The sequence below is a fragment of the Ranitomeya variabilis genome, chromosome 1 (assembly GCF_051348905.1).
Source record: "Ranitomeya variabilis isolate aRanVar5 chromosome 1, aRanVar5.hap1, whole genome shotgun sequence".
NCBI lineage: Eukaryota > Metazoa > Chordata > Amphibia > Anura > Dendrobatidae > Ranitomeya > Ranitomeya variabilis.
In genome coordinates this window covers 1,168,650,063-1,168,671,056 of record NC_135232.1, presented here as the reverse complement: position 1 = coordinate 1,168,671,056, position 20,994 = coordinate 1,168,650,063, and positions in this window count along the sequence as shown.

Here is a 20,994-nt window from a genome sequence, read left to right as displayed (position 1 = left end):
GCACAGGATCCCGGTAGCCGGAACACCGAGGGATCAACAGTCCTTTATGCCTCGCTCCAGAGATCGGCAGGACAGCTAATTGCAAGTTACTGATCCGCCCCATACCCAGGAGACAAGGTGGCACCCACGAGAGGCCTGGGCATGCTTGAGTCCCTGTAAAAAGCCTCAGGCCACCAGTTATACGGGTTGTCCTATCCATCTGGGGGACAGAGAGAGACATAACATCTAGAACATCTACAACAGTTGTGAGGACCTTATGAGAGGCTCAGCAATAAGGTACTACAACACCCAGACGCTAGAGGAAGGCTACTGATTACTACCTGGATAAGGGGACTCTGGATTTGCCTCCAAACCGGCCAGACTCTGCCTGCCCGATGATCTGTGCTCTGGACTATGGATGCCAAAGCCTTCAGTAAAAAGGTAAAGAGATTGCAACCTTGTGTCCTCGTTCTTCCCTGCGCCTTACACCATTCACCATCCACCATCTACACGCTGGGAAGCCCTGGGGACATACTTCACCTGTATACCTGAAGGTATACCATCTAGCTGCCATAACATCACCCCAGCGGACCCCTTAAAGCAGCGTCGGTCATCCTGACCGAATACCACAGGTGGTGTCAAGAACATATCCCTTTAAAGACCTTTCCCTTTTACACGGACCTCCCGAGGGCCACGGACTGGGTCAGCCACTGTGACATTCCCCTTGAGAACCGAAGGACCCGGTACCGAGTACCCCACGGCCCGCGGGGGCGATCCATAAATATCCTGGACAGAGCATCAGCCTTGCCGTTTCTTGAACCAGGCAGATAAGAAATGATAAAATTAAACCTGGAGAAAAAAAGCCCAATGTGTGTTAGGCACCGGGATTCTCCCACCAAACAGGGTAGATCCCAAGCCTTGTCTGCCTCTGCGGTCTCCCATTCTACTCCAGCCGCAGTAGGAGCTGCTCAGCAAAGACGGTCGGTCGTCAGCTGCTCGGGTGATGTGGCAGTTCTGGATTGGTCCTCAAGCAAGGTCCTGTCTGCCAGGACTTAAGCGGAACGTATAAAAGGTTCTCTGGAGCGCACGCCGGCGCGTTAAAATCACTTATGTCATATGTGTGTGTGGAACATTACGGTAGTGTGGACTGTGTGTGCTCAGGGCAGGCGTATAGCCTTTAAAATTCCGGCACCTTTGGAGAGGAGTTTGGGTTAATTCAGGGCAGGTGTATAGCCTTTAGAATTCCAGAACCTCCGGAGAGGAGTTCGTGTGTGAGCATATGCTGTGACTGTGCCCACTACCTGTTCCCTTGCCCCTGAGAAGGTTGCGTTCACCTGTGAATTAACAGGGGATTTCACGTGGCACCATTTTCATTAGCGCAGCATCTTGCTGCGCCATACTGTCTAAGGACAACTGTATTTCCATCTATACTCCTCTGTGAAGTTAATAGAGTTGGGTAATTAGTTTCATTTCACACATGGTGACATTTAACCCTGTGTGTTTTCGAGATTGCTTCCGCCATTGTTTACTAGCTGCGGTTTTCCATCTCTGCACGGTGGACCCTGGGTTGCGATCGCACATCATCATAATCTATATTTAGTGCGATCCGTAACCCTAACAGTATCTTAGCACCAGAGTCTGGCTAGCAATGGCGGACGAGCAGCGTCTACAGCGTTACATCCAGCAGCTGGAGGGCAGATTGTCCGCTCTTGAGCGCACGACTACAGCAGTGTATGTTACCGCAGTACCGGTTCAAGCAGCCAGTGAGGCTGTGACTAGAGTGTCTGCTGCCACCCTTGCTCCATCTCTCGTGTAATTGCCCCTACCCGATAAGTTCTCGGGTGATAGTAAAACCTGTCAGGATTCGTGAACCAGTGCGCTATTCATTTGGAGCTACTGGCATCACATTTCCCATCTGAGTGGGTCAAGGTGGGATTTGTGGTCTCTTTATTGACGGACAGGGCGTTGGAGTGGGCCACGCTGCTGTGGGAGTGCAATGACCAGGCGGTCCAGAGCATCGCTCATTTTCTGGGCATCCTGAAACAGGTCTTCTTAGGACCTCGGGTTACCCATGACGCCGTGCTCCAACTATTGTGGTCAACCCATTGTGGCACCAATGACACGGCAAGGAAGGACCTACCGACAATCTGCAAGGACTTTGAAGAGTTGGGGAAGAAAGTAAAGGAACTGGATGCACAGGTAGTTTTTTCTTCTATCCTTCCAGTAGACGGGCATGGCACCAGGAGATGGAACAGGATCCTTGATGCGAACAACTGGCTAAGACGATGGTGCAGACAACAAGGATTCGGATTCCTGGACCACGGTGTGAATTACTTGTACGATGGACTCCTCGCCAGAGACGGACTACACCTCAACAAACCTGGGAAACACACATTCGCCAGAAGACTCACTACACTCATCAGGAGGGCGTTAAACTAGAAGTAGAGGGGACGGGCAGAAAAACATTAGACTCGAACAAAGAAGACCCAGGAAAACATACTCAGAAGGGAGGTAAAAACATTTCTAAAACAATCCACAGCGAGGAGATTGAAACAAAATCCTCTAAACTGCATGCTCGCAAACGCCAGAAGCCTGACAAACAAGATGGAAGAACTAGAAGCAGAAATATCTACAGGTAACTTTGACATAGTGGGAATAACCGAGACATGGTTAGATGAAAGCTATGACTGGGCAGTTAACTTACAGGGTTACAGTCTGTTTAGAAAGGATCATAAAAATCGGAGAGGAGGAGGGGTTTGTCTCTATGTAAAGTCTTGTCTAAAGTCCACTTTAAGGGAGGATATTAGCGAAGGGAATGAGGATGTCGAGTCCATATGGGTCGAAATTCATGGAGGGAAAAATGGTAACAAAATTCTCATTGGGGTCTGTTACAAACCCCCAAATATAACAGAAATCATTGAAAGTCTACTTCTAAAGCAGATAGATGAAGCTGCAACCCATAATGAGGTCCTGGTTATGGGGGACTTTAACTACCCGGATATTAACTGGGAAACAGAAACCTGTGAAACCCATAAAGGCAACAGGTTTCTGCTAATAACCAAGAAAAATTATCTTTCACAATTGGTGCAGAATCCAACCAGAGGAGCAGCACTTTTAGACCTAATACTATCTAATAGACCTGACAGAATAACAAATCTGCAGGTGGTCGGGCATCTAGGAAATAGCGACCACAATATTGTACAGTTTCACCTGTCTTTCACTAGGGGGACTTGTCAGGGAGTCACAAAAACACTGAACTTTAGGAAGGCAAAGTTTGACCAGCTTAGAGATGCCCTTAATCTGGTAGACTGGGACAATATCCTCAGAAATAAGAATACAGATAATAAATGGAAAATGTTTAAGAACATCCTAAATAGGCACTGTAAGCGGTTTATACCTTGTGGGAATAAAAGGACTAGAAATAGGAAAAACCCAATGTGGCTAAACAAAGAAGAGGAGCAATTAACAGTAAAAAGAAAGCATTTACACTACTAAAGCAGGATGGCGCCATTGAAGCTCTAAAAAACTATAGGGAGAAAAATACTTTATCTAAAAAACTAACTAAAGCTGCCAAAAAGGAAACAGAGAAGCACATTGCTAAGGAGAGTAAAACTAATCCCAAACTGTTCTTCAACTATACCAATAGTAAAAGAATAAAAACTGAAAATGTAGGCCCCTTAAAAAATAGTGAGGAAAGAATGGTTGTAGATGACGAGGAAAAAGCTAACATATTAACCCCTTCACCCCCAAGGGTGGTTTGCACGTTAATGACCGGGCCAATTTTTACAATTCTGACCACTGTCCCTTTATGAGGCTATAACTCTGGAACGCTTTGACGGATCTTGGCGATTCTGACATTGTTTTCTCGTGACATATTGTACTTCATGTTAGTGGTAAAATTTATTCGATATAACTTGCGTTTATTTGTGAAAAAAATGGAAATTTGGCGAAAATTTTGAAAATTTTGCAATTTTCCAACTTTGAATTTTTGTGCCCTTAAATCACAGACATATGTCACGCAAAATACTTAATAAGTAACATTTCCCACATGTCTACTTTACATCAGTACAATTTTGGAACCAAAATTTTTTTTTGTGACGGAGTTATAAGGGTTAAAAGTTGACCAGCAATTTCTCATTTTTACAACACCATTTTTTTTTAGGGACCACATCTCATTTGAAGTCATTTTGAGGGGTCTATATGATAGAAAATACTCAAGTGTGACACCATTCTAAAAACTGCACCCCTCAAGGTGCTCAAAACCACATTCAAGAAGTTTATTAACCCTTCAGGTGTTTCACAGGAATTTTTGGAATGTTTAAATAAAAATGAACATTTAACTTTTTTTCACACAAAATTTATTTCAGCTCCAATTTGTTTTATTTTACCAAGGGTAACAGGAGAAAATGGACCCCCAAAGTTGTTGTACAATTTGTCCTGAGTACGATGATACCCCATATGTGGGTGTAAACCATTGTTTAGGCGCATGGCAGAGCTTGGAAGGGAAGGAGCGCCATTTGACTTTTCAATGCAAAATTGACTGGAATTGAGATGGGACGCCATGTTGCGTTTGGAGAGCCCCTGATGTGCCTAAACATTGAAACTCCCTACAAGTGACACCATTTTGGAAAGTAGACCCCCTAAGGAACTTATCTAGATGTGTGGTGAGCACTTTGACCCACCAAGTGCTTCACAGAAGTTTATAATGCAGAGCCGTAAAAATAAAAAATCATATTTTTTCACAAAAATGATCTTTTCGCCCCCAATTTTTTATTTTCCCAAGGGTAAGAGAAGAAATTGGACCCCAAAAAATGTTGTGCAATTTGTCCTGAGTACGCTGATACCCCATATGTGGGTGTAAACCATTGTTTGGGCGCATGGCAGAGCTTGGAAGGGAAGGAGCGCCATTTGACTTTTCAATGCAAAATTGACTGGAATTGAGATGGGACGCCATGTTGCGTTTGGAGAGCCCCTGATGTGCCTAAACATTGAAACTCCCTACAAGTGACACCATTTTGGAAAGTAGACCCCCTAAGGAACTTATCTAGATGTGTGGTGAGCACTTTGACCCACCAAGTGCTTCACAGAAGTTTATAATGCAGAGCCGTAAAAATAAAAAATCATATTTTTTCACAAAAATGATCTTTTCGCCCCCAATTTTTTATTTTCCCAAGGGTAAGAGAAGAAATTGGACCCCAAAAAATGTTGTGCAATTTGTCCTGAGTACGCTGATACCCCATATGTGGGTGTAAACCATTGTTTGGGCGCATGGCAGAGCTTGGAAGGGAAGGAGCGCCATTTGACTTTTCAATGCAAAATTGACTGGAATTGAGATGGGACGCCATGTTGCGTTTGGAGAGCCCCTGATGTGCCTAAACATTGAAACTCCCTACAAGTGACACCATTTTGGAAAGTAGACCCCCTAAGGAACTTATCTAGATGTGTTTTGAGAGCTTTGAACCCCCAAGTGTTTCACTACAGATTATAACGCAGAGCCGTGAAAATAATTTTTTTTTTTTTTCTCAAAAATGATTTTTTAGCCCCCAGCTTTGTATTTTTACAAGGGTAACAGAATGAATTGGACCCCAAAATTTGTTTTCCAATTTGTCCTGAGTACGCTGATACCCCATATGTGGGGGGGAACCACTGTTTGGGCGCATGACAGAGCTCGGAAGGGAAGGAGCGCCATTTGGAATGCAGACTTAAATGGATTGGTCAGCAGCCGTCACGTTGCATTTGCAGAGCCCCTGATGTACCCAAACAGTACAAACCCCCCACAAGTGACCCCATATTGGAAACTAGACCTCCCAAGGAACTTATCTAGATGTGTTTTGAGAACTTTGAACCCCCAAGTGTTTCACTAAAGTTTATAGCGCAAAGCCGTGAAAATAAAAATTCTTTTTTTTTTTTCACAAAAATGATTTTTTAGCCCCCAGTTTTGTATTTTCACAAGGGTAACAGGATAAATTAGACCCCAAAAGTTGTTGTCCAATTTGTCCTGAGTACGCTGATACCCCATATGTCGGGGGGAACCACTGTTTGGGCGCATGACAGAGCTCGGAAGGGAAGGAGCGCCATTTGGAATGCAGCCTTAAATGGATTGGTCTGCAGGCGTCACGTTGCATTTGCAGAGCCCCTGATGTACCCAAACAGTACAAACCCCCCACAAGTGACCCCATATTGGAAACTAGACCTCCCAAGGAACTTATCTAGATGTGTTGTGAGAACTTTGAACCCCCAAGTGTTTCACTACAGTTTATAATGCAGAGCCGTGAAAATAAAACATCTTTTTTTTCCCACAAAAATGATTTTTAGCCCCCCAAATTTTTATTTTCCTAAGGATAACAAGAGAACTTGGACCCCAGAAGTTGTTGTTCAATTTGTCCCGAGTACGCTGATAACACATATGTTGGGGTAAACCCCTTTTTGGGCGCACGGGAGAGCTCGGAAGGGAAGGAGCACTGTTTTACTTTTTCAACGCAGAATTGGCTGGAATTGAGATTGGACGCCATGTCGCGCTTGGAGAGCCCCTGATGTGCCTGGACAGTGGAAACCCCCCAATTCTACCTGAAACCCTAACCCAAACACACCCCTAACCCTAATCCCAACGGTAACCCTAACCACACCCCTAGCCCTGACACACCCATAATTCTAATCCCAACCCTAATCCAAACGTAAATGTAATCCAAACCCTAACCCTAACTTTAGCCCCAACCCTAACTTTAGCCCCAACCCTAACTTTACCTCCAACCCTAGCCCTAACCCTAACCCTACCCCTAACCCTAACCCTAAACGTGACTGAAATACGTGGCACTGAAATACGTGGCACTGAAATACGTGGCACTGAAATACGTGGCACTGAAATACGTGATACGTGGCACTTAAATACGTGGCACTGAAACACGTGGCACTGAAACACGTGGCACTGAAATACGTGGCACTGAAATACGTGATACGTGGCACTGAAATACGTGGCACTGAAATACGTGGCACTGAAATACGTGGCACTGAAATACGTGGCACTGAAATACGTGGCACTTAAATAAGTGGCACTGAAATAAGTGATATTCACATAAATACGTGGCACTGAAATACGTGGCACTGAAATACGTGGCACTGAAATACGTGGCACTGAAATACGTGGCACTGAAATACGTGATACGTGGCACTTAAATACGTGGCACTGAAACACGTGGCACTGAAATACGTGGCACTGAAATACGTGGCACTGAAATACGTGGCACTGAAATACGTGGCACTGAAATACGTGATACGTGGCACTGAAATACGTGGCACTGAAATACGTGGCACTGAAATACGTGGCACTGAAATACGTGGCACTGAAATAAGTGGCACTGAAATAAGTGATATTCACATAAATACGTGGCACTGAAATACGTGGCACTGAAATACGTGGCACTGAAATACGTGGCACTGAAATACGTGGCACTGAAATACGTGGCACTGAAATACGTGATACGTGGCACTTAAATACGTGGCACTGAAACACGTGGCACTGAAATACGTGGCACTGAAATACGTGGCACTGAAATACGTGGCACTGAAATACGTGGCACTTAAATAAGTGGCACTGAAATATGTGATATGTGGCACTGAAATACGTGGCACTGAAATACGTGGCACTGAAATACGTGGCACTGAAATACGTGGCACTGAAATATGTGATACGTGGCACTTAAATACGTGGCACTGAAACACGTGGCACTGAAATACGTGATACGTGGCACTGAAATACGTGGCACTGAAATACGTGGCACTGAAATACGTGGCACTGAAATACGTGCAACTGAAATACGTGGTACTAAAATATGTGGCACTGAAATACGTGATACGTGGCACTGAAATACGTGGCACTGAAATACGTGATACGTGGCACTGAAATACATGGCACTGAAATACGTGGCACTGAAATACGTGGCACTGAAATACGTGGCACTGAAATACGTGGCACTATGACTGTCAGAAAATGTTCATTAAACGGTTAGGGGTGAGGTTAGGGGTAGAGTTAGGGTTAGGATCCCTTTATCACCTTGATGGTGGTGGGTGGCTTTTCAGTGTGTTTTCTGTTTTTTTCGATAAAAATGCATGCGTTTTTAACGCAAACAAACGCATGTGCTTAAAAACGCAAGAAAATACTGCAGGTTGTATTTCTGAAAATGAACGCATGCAGAAAAAAACCGCATGCGTTTGAAAACGCGACCAAACGCGTACAAAAAAACCGCATGCGTTTTCAATGTTAAATATAGGGAAAAAACGCATGCGTTTTTTTGTGCAAAAAACGCTGCAGACAAAAACGCAAGTGTGAAACCAGCGACGCTTTTTATAGCAAAAAAGTTTTTGCGTCTCCACATTTTGAGACCTATAATTTTTCCACATTTGCTCCACAGAGTCATGTGAGGTCTTGTTTTTTGCGGGACGAGTTGACGTTTTTATTGGTAACATTTTCGGACACGTGACCGTTTTTGATCGCTTTTTATTCCGATTTTTGTGAGGCAGAATGACCAAAAACCTGCTATTCATGAATTTCTTTTGGGAGAGGCGTTTATACCGTTCCGGGTTTGGTAAAATTGATAAAGCAGTTTTATTCGTCGGGTCAGTATGATTACAGCGATATCTCATTTATATCATTTTTTTTATGTTTTGGCGCTTTTATACGATAAAAAGTATTTTATAGAAAAAATAATTATTTTGGTATCGCTTTATTCTCAGGACTATAACTTTTTTATTTTTTTGCTGATGATGCTGTGTGGCGGCTTGTTTTTTGCGGGACAAGATGACGTTTTCAGCGGTACCATGGATATTTATATCAGTCTTTTTGATCGCGTGTTATTCCACTTTTTGTTCGGCGGTATGGTAATAAAGCGTTGTTTTTTGCCTCGTTTTTTTTTTTTTTTTCTTACGGTGTTTACTGAAGGGGTTAACTAGTGTGGCAGTTTTATAGGTTGGGTCATTACGGACGTGGCGATACTAAATATGTGTACTTTTATTGTTTGTTTTTTTTTAAATTTAGATAAAGAAATGTATTTATGGGAATAATATATTTTTTTTTTTTTCATTATTTTGGAATATTTTTTTTTATTTTTTTTTACACATTTGGAAATTTTTTTTTTACTTTTTTACTTTGCCCCAGGGGGGGACAATACAGATCGGTGATCTGCCAGTTTGTATAGCACTCTGACAGATCACCGATCTGCGAGAAGTACAGGCTGCTTCACAGTGCCTGCTCTGAGCAGGCGTCTGTGAAGCCACCTCCCTCCCTGCAGGACCCGGATCCGCGGCCATCTTGGATCCGGGTCTGGAGCAGGCAGGGAGGGAGGTAAGACCCTCGCAGCAACGCGATCACATCGCGTTGCTGCGGGGGGCTCAGGGAAGCCCGCAGGGAGCCCCCTCCCTGCGCGATGCTTCCCTGCATCGCCGGCACATCGCGATCATGTTTGATCGCGGTGTGCCGGGGGTTAATGTGCCGGGGGCGGTCCGTGACCGCTCCTGGCACATAGTGCCGGATGTCAGCTGCGATATGCAGCCGACACCCGGCCGCGATCGGCCGCGCTCCCCCCGTGAGCGCGGCCGATCGGCTATGACGTACTATCCCGTCGGCGGTCATACGGGCCCACCCCACCTCGACGGGATAGTACGTCAAATGTCGGGAAGGGGTTAAACACCTTCTTCTCCACGGTATTCACGGTGGAAAATTAAATGCTAGGTGAAATCCCAAGAAACAATGAAAACCCTATATTAAGGGTCACCAATCTAACCCAAGAAGAGGTGCGAAACCGGCTAAATAAGATTAAAATAGATAAATCTCCGGGTCCGGATGGCATACACCCACGAGTACTAAGAGAACTAAGTAATGTAATAGATAAACCATTATTTCTTATTTTTAGGGACTTTATAGCGACGGGGTCTGTTCCGCAGGACTGGCGCATAGCAAATGTGGTGCCAATATTCAAAAAGGGCTCTAAAAGTGAACCTGGAAATTATAGGCCAGTGAGTCTAACCTCTACTGTTGGTAGAATATGTGAAGGGTTTCTGAAGGATGTTATTCTGGATTATCTCAATGAGAATAACTGTTTAACTCCATATCAGCATGGGTTTATGAGAAATCGCTCATGTCAAACCAATCTAATCAGTTTTTATGAAGAGTTAAGCTATAGACTAGACCACGGTGAGTCATTGGACGTGGTATATCTCGATTTTTCCAAAGCGTTTGATACCGTGCCGCACAAGAGGTTGGTACACAAAATGAGAATGCTTGGTCTGGGGGAAAATGTGTGTAAATGGGTTAGTAACTGGCTTAGTGATAGAAAGCAGAGGGTGGTTATAAATGGTATAGTCTCTAACTGGGTCGCTGTGACCAGTGGGGTACCGCAGGGGTCAGTATTGGGACCTGTTCTCTTCAACATATTCATTAATGATCTGGTAGAAGGTTTACACAGTAAAATATTGATATTTGCAGATGATACAAAACTATGTAAAGCAGTTAATACAAGAGAAGATAGTATTCTGCTACAGATGGATCTGGATAAGTTGGAAACTTGGGCTGAAAGGTGGCAGATGAGGTTTAACAATGATAAATGTAAGGTTATACACATGGGAAGAAGGAATCAATATCACCATTACACACTGAACGGGAAACCTCTGGGTAAATCTGACAGGGAGAAGGACTTGGGGATCCTAGTTAATGATAAACTTACCTGGAGCAGCCAGTGCCAGGCAGCAGCTGCCAAGGCAAACAGGATCATGGGGTGCATTAAAAGAGGTCTGGATACACATGATGAGAGCATTATACTGCCTCTGTACAAATCCCTAGTTAGACCGCACATGGAGTACTGTGTCCAGTTTTGGGCACCGGTGCTCAAGAAGGATATAATGGAACTAGAGAGAGTACAAAGGAGGGCAACAAAATTAATAAAGGGGATGGGAGAACTACAATACCCAGATAGATTAGCGAAATTAGGATTATTTAGTCTAGAAAAAAGACGACTGAGGGGCGATCTAATAACCATGTATAAGTATATAAGGGGACAATACAAATATCTCGCTGAGGATCTGTTTATACCAAGGAAGGTGACGGGCACAAGGGGGCATTCTTTGCGTCTGGAGGAGAGAAGGTTTTTCCACCAAAATAGAAGAGGATTCTTTACTGTTAGGGCAGTGAGAATCTGGAATTGCTTGCCTGAGGAGGTGGTGATGGCGAACTCAGTTGAGGGGTTCAAGAGAGGCCTGGATGTCTTCCTGGAGCAGAACAATATTGTATCATACAATTATTAGGTTCTGTAGAAGGATGTAGATCTGGGGATTTATTATGATGGAATATAGGCTGAACTGGATGGACAAATGTCTTTTTTCGGCCTTACTAACTATGTAACTATGTAACTATGTAACCCAGGGCTCCTCCATGGCTAGCCAGTTCACCATCCAATTTCAGACTCTTGTAACCAAGTTGGAGTGGCCAGATAAGGTCCTTATCCCTGTATTTTGGAGAGGGCTGGTTGATCATGTAAAGGATGCACTAGCCACTAGGGAGATTCTCTGTCTCCATCCGCATCGACCTTCTACATGCCAACCGAAGTTTGGAGTGAGGCCAGTGTAGGCAGAGGTTTCGGTTGGCATCAAACTTTGCCAAAGCTCTGGAATCTCCAGCTCAGTCTTGTGAGCCAGTGGAGGCTATGGAAGTATCTCGAGCGGAATCTAGGCCCCGTTTCGCTCACTCGCATCTGATCTGCCATGTTTGTGGCCAGTCAGGCAATTATGCCAATAAGTGTCCACAGGGGCAGGGAAACGACCGCATCTAGTGGCTATCAGAGGAGGCTCCTAGACACGGCGGAGATGTCCTCCAAATTGACTTTCAAGGCGACTCTCTCTTTCGGGTTGATCTCTCATTCTACGGAGGTTTGCATGGACTCCGGAGCCGAGGGCAATTTTTTGTCTTCTGCCTTTGGTCAACGGCATGCAATATCTCTAGTAATGCTCTCCAGGCCGATCACCATCCAGGTGGTAAATGGGTCTGCACTATCCTCTCAGATCACACACCAGACCATTCCCCTCTCTCTTGAAATTTCTCCAAGACAACAAGAGTTAATTTCTTTGCTGGTGATTCCTGAGGGTAAAGACAAGGTACTGTTAGGTATACCGTGGTTATGTCACCATTCTCCTCACATTAACTGGGCCACTGGGAGCATATTAGGATGGAATATGTCATGTGAAGGACAGTGCCTGAAGGCCCAAGTTCAGGTCGGATCTTCTGAGGTCCCCACCGATCTAACCCCTCTTCCTAAACATTGTTGGCAATACGCCGATGTGTTCTCTAAAAAAGCCGCGGAGACTTTTCCTCCTCACCGTCCCTATGACTGTTTCATAGACCTAATCCGGACTCAGAGCCACCTCAGGGGCAAGTCTGCTTGCCTCCAAGCCGGCCGGACTCTGCCTATGCTGTGATCTGGTACCCTGGACTGTGGCTGCCTGAAGTCTTCAGTAAACCAGGTAAAGAGACTGCAAACCTGTGTCCTTGTTCTTTACTGCACCATTCACCATCTTCCATCTACACACCGGGAGCCCTGGGGACATACTTCACCTGTGGGAAGTTATACCATCTAGCAGGGCCGGCTCCAGGTTTTTGAGGGCCCCGGGCGAAAGAGTCTCAGTGGGCCCCCCTTTAACACATACCACTATTCATGATCACATATAACACAGCCATGTAGTATATAACACAGCCCACGTAGTATATAACACAGCCACGCAGCATATAACACAGCCATGTAGTATATAACAGCCCACGTAGTATATAACACAGCCACGTGGCATATAAAGAAAAAAAAATAATGAAAACCAGCTCACCTGCTAGGCATGTGTTGTGGGGAAGCCCAGATAACGTGCAGTCATCACGTGGAGCAATAGGGCAAAACAGGAGAAAAATCCAGCTTCCAAAGATAATCAAATTTATTGAAGATAAAATGCAAAGTCCAAAAACATATACTACATGGCTGTGTTTCAAAGCTTTGAAAAAGAACATACTGTTCGAAACACGTAGCCAGCTGCTATACATTCTCCTGTGAACCATGTTTTTGGACTTTGCATTTTATCTTCAATAGATTTGATTATCTTTGGAAGCTGGATTTTTCTCCTGTTTTGCCCATGTGGCATATAACACAGCCATGTAGTATATAACACAGCCCACTTGGTATATAACACAGCCACGTAGCATATAACACAGCCATGTAGTATATAACAGCCCACGTAGCATATAACAGCCCATATAGTACATAGCACAGCCACATAGTATATAACACGGCCCATGTAGTATATAGCACAGCCACATAGTATACAATACAGCTCCCCTCCCCCCAAGAATGACCTCATAGTCCAGTACTCACTGTTATAGTTACAAAAAAAACCACTCCCCACCTCTTAACGTGCCCGCGCTGCTCCCTGCTCCGGTCTCGGCGGCTGCCAATTGCACTGCCTGACACACAGCGAGTGCGCGATGACATCATCGCGCAACCGCAGCGGCAGTGTCAGAGGCAGAGTGGGGACTGATGGGAGAGGGGGCGTCAGGTGACGCTCTCTCCTCCATCATTTGCTTTGAACTTTACTGGCAGATGCCGGTATAGTTCAATGCAGCGGCGGGGGAGTTGGCGCTGGCGACTGGCAGGCCCCCCTGCCTCACAGAGGCCCCATAGCAGCTGCGTGATGTGCCGCTAGCTGAGGGCCCCTGGGGGATCGGGGGCCCTAGGCAGTTGCCTGCCTGCCCCTAACGCTGGCCCTGAATGGGCCCCCCTGCCTCGCCAGGGCCCCGGCACTTGCCCGGGTACGCCGGGTGCTGATGCCGGCCCTGCCATCTAGCTTCCATAACATCACCCCAGTTGGACCCCTCTAAGCAGCATCGATCGCCATTGACCGAATACCACAGGTGGCATCACGAACATAAACTTTATTCAATATCCCTTTTACATGGGTGCCCAGGGCCACAGACCGGGTCACCACCGTGACATCCCCCTGTGAACACCGGACCCGGTACCGGGTACCCCACGGCCCTGGCGGGTGACTCAGATACAGCATACACCCATGTGTTTCCGCAGGATCAATAGATGGGGAAGTGTTGCCCTTATCAGGGCCACCAAACTCCCTGAGTCTAAGAGTCCTGTCACCAGCACCCCATTTATTGACACGGGACATGCCTGCGGCCCCTCACAGGGCTGATAGTCCACACTGCTGGCAGGGTAGGCATAGTAAGAGCAGCGCCTCTCTATGCTACAGTCCATGTCTTCGGACGACAAGAGACAACGGGTGGCTATATGTCCAGGACCACATCATCTCCAGCAAAGGAAGTCTTTCCCTGTGACCTCTGACAACCCCTCAGTGACCCTTTGGGATCTAGGACTCAACCCAGTGGTGGCTTTACGACCCCTCTTTTGGGACACACGTTCTCGCTGTGTACCACCCCAGTATGAGGATGCACCACACTCTGACTTTCTTAGGGACCTCTCAACCCCCGGAAGGATTCCACCAGGCCCACTAGTTTGTCTGCATTTTGGGGATCTCCCTGGGCAACTCAGGTCTGCAGCGGCCTAGGAAAGGAGTGCACAAACCTGTCCATGACCACACTTAACAATCTGGGCTGAAGTGGAGGATTCTGGCTGCAGCCATTTTTGCACCAGATGCAGTAGGTCAAATATTTGGGATCAAGGCAGTTTTTCTCCATAATACGCCCAGTGGTGAACCTTTTGTGCTCTCACTGACATAGTCACTCCTAAATTTCAGTCTTTAGCTCAGCATTTTCCTGCGCATCCTGTAATGCCAAATCGTTGTAGGCCTTCTGGGGCTCACCAGTCAGATAGGGGGCTAGCATCTCCGCCCAATTCTCTAGTGGTAGCCAGTTCTTGCCACATGTCCAGCTTGGATACCCAATAATTATAAGGCACAGAGGAATCAGGGAGGACGTTGGTACGGTCAGCAAGGTACTCCCTCAGCATCTTCCCAAACTTTGCCCTCCTTGTGAGAGTACCCCACGGATCAAGGACTGTGCGATTGGAGGGTCTGAGAAAACTCTCCCAGAACTTTGCTAGTGTTCCCTTCCCTCTGCTTGATTGCAGTTGTGTCTCTCTCGCCTGTACTCTTTGGTTATCCAACAAACTGTGACCTCTGCCGCCAGCATTTTCAGATGGGAATTTTTTTAATAATTCTGAAACAAGGGCCTTCTGGTACTGCTCCATTTTAGTAGACCTGTCCGCCTCGGGAATAAGAGATAGAAAGCGTGGGTCTAGAAGTGTCACCAACCAGTAATGACTGTCACCCAAAATTTTGAGAACGCGAGAGTCACGGGAGAGGCAGCGTAACATAAACTCATCCATGGGTGCCAGACTGCTAACAGACAAGACTTCCGTGTCCTCACCAAGAGGATGACTGGCCATGCTCTCCTCCTCCCTGTCATCAGGTCATCCATGCTGAACAGACGGTATGAGAGTTGTGCAGGTAGCACCGTCTATAGCGCATGAAAGTAGCTCCTGTTCTTCCTCCTCCTCCTCATTGTCACCCAATCCATGTTGGGATGACATGAGGCTAGGTTGTGTGTAATCACCCTGTATGGTTCCTTGCTCCATCTCATCATGCTCCATCTGCAATGCATCCTCTTTGATTGTGAGTAGAGAGTGTTTCAGAACACAGAGAAGCAGGATGGTGATGCTAATTATGGCATCATCGCCACTCACCATCTTGGTGGAGTCCTCAAAGTTTTGGAGGATGGTACATATATCTGACATCCATGTCCACTCCTGAGATCTATGTATGAAGTCTGAACTGAATACCGACGGCCTTGTTGATGATGGTTGATGATGGTAGTCAACAACTGCCCTCTTCTGCTCACAAATCCTTCCCAACATCTGCAGTGTAGACTTCCAACACGTGGGGACATCACACACCAGTCAGGTGAGCCGGAAGCTGCAAATGCTGCAAATGCTGCTGAAGCATGGCAAGGCCGGTGGAAGCTGTATCTGACTTTCTAAAATGGGCACACAGGCGGCGTACTTTGACAAGCAGATCTGGCATCACCGGGTAGGTTTTGAGAAACTGCTGAACCACGAGGCTAAGCACATGGGCCAGGCATGGTACGTGTGTGAGCCCGCCTTGCCTCAGATCCACCACCAGGTTCCAGCCATTGTCACACACGACTATGCCTGGCTGTAGGCTCAGCGGTGTCAGCCACAGATCAGTTTGATCTTTCAGAGCTGTCCGCAACTCTTCAGCATTGTCACCCAAGCATATTAGCTTCAGCACAGCCTGTTGCCGCTTGGCTGAGGCAGTGTTGCAGTGCTTCCAGGTTGTGACTGATGTGGTCATTTCAGAGATGGAGGCTGAAGCGGAGGAGGAAGAAGATAAGGTGCAGGAGCTGTAGACTGTGGGGGCAACCCTGATTGACCTAGGACCCGCAATCCTTGGCGTCGGGAGGATGTGTACCATCCCAAGGTCAGACTGGGTCCCAGTTTCCACTATGTTAACCCAGTGTCCCATCAGCAAGATGTACCATCCCTGCCCACAAGCAGTTGTCCATGTGTCCGTGGTTAGGTGGACTTTCACAGTAACTGCATTGTTGAGGGCACGGCTAATGTTGTGGGGCACGTGCTTGTGTAATGGCGGGACGGCACACCGGGAGAAATAGTGGCGGCTGGGGACCGAGTACCGAGGGTAGACCGCTGCCATCAGGTTGCGGAAAGCTTCCATCTCCACAAACCTAAAAGGCAACATTTCGAGCGCAAACAGTCATGAAATGTGGCAATTTAGTACTGTAGCCTGCGGGGCTTGGCTGCGTATTTGCGCTTGTGTTCCAAGAACTGGGGTATGGACAACTGAATGCTGGGCTGGGACAAGGACATGGACTGTGTGTGTGCGCAATGACAGGGGCATCTTCGCATGCACCATGGACATGGGATTGGCTTGCACGCACAACAGCGGAAGAAGCAGTGGTGTCACTCGCAGACACTGGTCCTGGACCCTGGGGTTCAGCCCACAAAGTCGGGTGTTTTGCTGCCATTTGCCTGATCATGCTGGTGGTGGTCAGGCTGGTAGTTTTGCTACCCTTGCTGATGCTGGCCTGTCAGGTTGTACAAATGGCCTTTTTGGGGTTATCGGCAGAGTCTTTAAAAAACAACCAGACTCGGGAAGACCTAACAGTTCGACTGGCAACTTCCGTCATGTTGGTGTTACGGGGAATGGTTGCCTGCCATCTGTCTGCGGCCACCCCACTGCTTCTTCCTGCCTGTTGGGATACTATGCCTCCCTCTCCCTGTGTGCTGCTGTCCTCGCTCTGCATATCCTCCTGCCAGGTTGGGTCTGTTACTATATCATCTACCACCTCTTCTTCCACTTTCGCACCCTGGTCCTCCTACTGACATTCGGGCAATTGTGTCTCATCATCTTGTGACACTTTCCCACTGTCGCTTTCGTGTGACCGTGGCTGCTCAAATATTTGGGCATCGCTACATGTGATCTCCTCTTGCCCTGCTTCAAGTGGACCAGATGAAAGGCCAAAATCAATAAATGGAATAGTGAACAGCTATTAGTGTGGGATCAGTTGTCTCCAGGCACTCGGCATGGTGCGAGGAAGGAGGATCAGGGTGAGGAATATGCGGTCCAGACTCATGGCTACTGAGACTTGACCGTGTGGAAGACAGGGTGGTGGTGGCAAAGTGACTGGAAGCATTATCTGCTATCCAACCAACAACCTTTTGACACTGCTCTGGGTTCAATAGTGGTGTGCTGCAGTCCCTAGTAATTGGGACAGGAAGGTCAGGCAAGAAGATGTGGGTATTTGTTGTTGCACAATTTCAGCTTGCCCACGGTCTCAGCCTCATTCTCTGTATGTACCATCACCAATATTTTCCACATTCACTACAAATGGCTGAATTTGGGGTGAACTTATATGTGATCTGTGTGACGGACAAACCACAGTTTTAAATAGCTGGCCTGTAGGTAACTATTTTTAACAGCAAACTGGTGTCAATAACTTCACTGCAACAAAATTTAAATAGAGGCCAGAAATGGCAGAATTTTGAGCGCACTTATATGTGATCTGTGTGATCGACAAACCACAGTTTTAAATAGATGGATTTTTAGTGCTGTAATATAGGAAGGATCTGGCTGTATTCTGCAGTGCCAACAAGCAAGTGAAGCAGAAAAATGGTGTTCTCTGGATTGCTTTTTAAGAAAATAATTAGGAATAAGATCCAAAGAAAAAATATTCCTGGCCCCTGATACCTGTGGCTATGTCTAGAAATATCTGTAAAAATAGCACCAGCACGCAGAACTGGAATGGACCCTCTTGCTATATGCACTGCAGTCTGCCACATACACTGCCGGCCTGCCTAGCACTGATATCTATGCAGCTTTATTAGTCCTCAGAAGGACTGTTAGTTGAGATGGATATGTGTATAATATATTTTGTGGTATAACTACACTAAGTAAGAACCAAGCAAATCTCTCCCTAGCTCAGCAACACCTCTCCCTACACTGCCTGATTCCAGAGCTGACTGTGATGAACATGGCGGTGCCAGGTCTGATATAGACCTGATGACGCTGTGCGGCCAGCCAATCATTGTAATGCCACAACCAACATGGCTGCGACATTACAGTGTGTGGCAGACAATCCCTGCATATTTATTGGTTCTCTAAAGAGCGCCAGACATGCAGGGAGGGGACGAAAGCTCCCGCCGAACAATCCCGGAAATACTCGGTGCCCTCTGAGCATCTCGAGCAGTGAGATGCTCGGGCGAGTACCGAGTAGTGGCGAGCATGCTCACTCATCACTATACTGTATATCATCACTACCCATATATCACCTGTACTGTATATTATCACTACCCGTATATCACCTGTACTGTATATTATTATTTATATAGCACCATTAATCCCATGGTGCTGTACATGAGAAGGGGTTACATGCAAAGTTACAGATAACATTTACAGTAAACAAATTTACAGTGACAGACTTGTACAGAGGGGAGAGGACCCTGTCCTTGCGGACTTACATTCTACGGGATAATGGGGAAGAGACAGAAGGTCAGGGGTGCTGCAGCACTGGTGGTGGTGAGGCGGCAGCTTGGGTGGTGGTGAGGCGACAGAATGGTTATTGCAGGCTGTAAGCTTTCCTGAAGAGATGGGTTTTCAGGTTCCGTCTGAAGGATCCGAGGGTGGTGGATAATCGGACATGTTTAGGCGTGGAATTCCAGAGGATGGGGGATATTTGGGAGAATCCTGGGAGGCAGTTGTGTGCGGAACGAATAAGTATGGAGGACCGTAGGAGGTCTTGGGAGGATCGAAGATTATGTGAGGGGAGATATTGGGAGATTAGTTCGGAGCTATAGGGAGGGGACAGGTTGTGGATGGCTTTGTATGTCAGTGGAGTCAGTGGAGGGATTTGCAGAGGGGAGAAGCAGGAGAGTAGCGAGGAGAGAGGTGGGTTAGTCGGGAAGCAGAGTTGAGGACAGACTGGAGTGGTGCAAGAGAGTTGGCGGGGAGGCCAGAGAGAAGGGTGTTGCAGTAATCGAGGCGGGAAAAGATGAGGGCATGCACAAGAGTTTTAGTAGATTGAAGGCTGAGGAAGGGACGGATTCTGGAAATATTTTTGAGTTAGAGGTAACAGGAGGTGGCAAGAGTTTGGACGTGTGGTTTGAAGGACAGGGCAGAGTCGAGAGTTACTCTGAGGCAGTGGATTTCAGGTGCAGAAGAGAGCATGATGCCATTTGCCATAATAGGTATGTCGGGCAGGGACGATAAGTGAGATGGAGGAAAGATGATGAGTTCGGTTTTGTCTACATTGAGTTTTAGGAAGAGAGAGGTGAAGAAGGAGGATATGGCTGATAGACACTCCAGAGAAGAGAGGTGAAATCTGGTCCAGAGAGGTAGATTTGAGTGTTGTCCACATACAGGTGGTACTGGAAGCCATGGGACTTTATAAGTCGTCCTAGGCCAAGCGTATAGATGGAAAAAAGTAGGAGCCCCAGGACAGAGTCTTGAGGGACTCCAACAGAGACAGAGGGAGGGGTGAGGTGGTAGTGTGGGAGTGGGAAATGCTAAATGTGCAGTCGGAAAGGTAAGAGGCGATCCAGGACAGGGCAAGGTCTATGATGCCAAGGGAAGAAAGAATCTGTAGCAGTAGGCAGTGGTCGACTGTGTCAAAGGCAGAGGACAGGTCGAGAAGGAGGAGGATGGAGAACTGTCTGTTAGCTTTGGCTGTGAGTAAGTCATTAGTAATTTTGGTCAGGGCAGTTTCGGTGGCGTGGTGGGGGCGGAAGCCAGATTGGAGGTTGTCAAGGAGACAGATAGATGAGAGGCGGGAGGAAAGTTAAGCGTGGACATGCTGCTCAAGAAGTTTGGAAGCAAACGGGAGCAGTGATATTGGGCGATAGCTGGGCATAGCAGTTGGGTCAAGGTTTGTTTTTTTGAGGCTGGGCGTGATGGTGGCTTGTTTGAAGGCAGAGGGGAAGGTACAAGAAGATAGCGATAGGTTAAAGAGATGGGTTAGGGCTGGAATGAGAGTGTTAGTGAGGTTGGGGAGCTGGTGGGAAGGGATGGGGCCAAGTGCACAGGTGGTGAGGTGTGATTTGGAAAGGAGATGAGTAAGCTCTCCTTCAGTGATGTTGGAGAGGGAGGTTATTAGGGAAGGGCAGAGGTCTGGTATATGGAGTGGTTGGGGAAGTGGAACAGTAAAGGTTTGCCTTGTTTGGTCGATCTTATTTTTGAAGTAGGTGGCAATGTCGTCGGCAGAAATGAGGGGAGTTGGAGGTGGCAGTGGTGGGCAGAAGAGAGAGTTGAATGTGCTGAACAGCCGTTTTCGGTTGTAGGATAATAAAGAGGTTCAAGGTTTGTGAAATAAGTCTGTTTATAAGAAGTGAGGGCTAATTTGAAGGCAAGTGTAGCTTGTTTGAAAGCAGTGACATCGTCTGGCAGGCGTGTTTTCTTCCAATGCTCGCTCTGCAACCTTGGATGATCATCAAAGTTTTT